The sequence below is a fragment of the Cynara cardunculus genome (genome assembly GCF_001531365.2).
Source record: "Cynara cardunculus var. scolymus isolate 2C chromosome LG 13, CcrdV1, whole genome shotgun sequence".
Classification (NCBI taxonomy): Eukaryota; Viridiplantae; Streptophyta; class Magnoliopsida; order Asterales; family Asteraceae; genus Cynara; species Cynara cardunculus.
In genome coordinates, this window is record NC_037540.1 from 26,860,671 (window position 1) to 26,861,981 (window position 1,311).

The window sequence follows — 1,311 nt, forward strand, 5'->3', positions numbered from 1 at the left end:
CTTAGTCGAATTTCAGACCCCAAAGCTTTCTATAATCCTTCCCAGAACTTTGAAGTAAACCGACTGTCTCTATCAGAGATAATAGACAAGGGAACACCGTGTCTGGTAACAATTTCTTTAATGTAAATCTGCGCTAGCTTTTCTAAAGAGTATTTCTCTCTTATCGGTAGAAAATATGTAGATTTGGATAAACGATCCACAATTACCCGAATCGCGTCATATCCTTTTGGTGTTCGTGGTAATTTCATAATGAAATCCATGATAATGTGATCCCATTTCCATACAGGTATTTCTAAAGATTGGAGGTTTCCATAAGGTTTCTTGTGTTCAATCTTGACCTGTAAACATGTTAGACACTGTTCCACATACCGTGCTATATCTCATTTCAATCCTGGCCACCAATAAAAAGGTTTTAAATCTTGATACATCTTATTGGTACCTGGATGGATATAGTATCGGGATTTATGACTTTCATCCAATATTCTACTTCAGATATCTCCAAAATATGGCACCCAAATTCGCCCTTGAAAGCACATCAGTCCTTCATCATTCTGTTCCAAGGTTGAGATCATCTTACCCAACTTTTTCGTCTTTACAAATTCTTCTTTCATAGCTTCTTGTTGACACTTCTGAATTTCTTTACGAATATCTGGAATCAAATTCATTCTCATAGCTACAGTCTTGATGGTTCCACTTCTTTCCTTCCTGCTCAAAGCATCAGCCACCACATTAGCCTTTCCTGGATGGTAAAGAATTTCACAATCATAATCATTGACCAATTCGATCCATCGGCGTTGTCGCATATTTAAATCTTTCTGGTTGAACAAATGTTGTAAAATTTTATGGTCAGTGTAAATCTGACATTTCGTTCACAGAAGATAGTGTCTCTAGATTTTTAACGCAAAAACCACTGCAGCTAACTCCATGTCATGAGTTGGATATTGCTTTTCATGTTCTTTCAGTTGTCTTGACGCATAAGAGATTATTTTTCCTCTTTGCATTAAAACACATCCCAACCCTAATTTTGAAGCGTCACTAAAAACCACGAAGTCTTCAGATCCATCTAGCAGAGTTAACATTGGTGCACTACAAAGATGATCTTTTAAAAGTTGAAAAGCTTCTTGCTATTCTCTTTCCCACTGGAATTTAACATTCTTCCGGGTCAGTTTAGTCAATGGCACAGCTATCTTAGAAAAATTCTGAATGAACTTTCGGTAATAACCAGCCAATCCCAAAAAGCTACGGACTTCAGACGGAGTCGTAGGAGCTTCCCATTTTGCAACAGCTTCTATTTTCATGGGGTCAACTTTT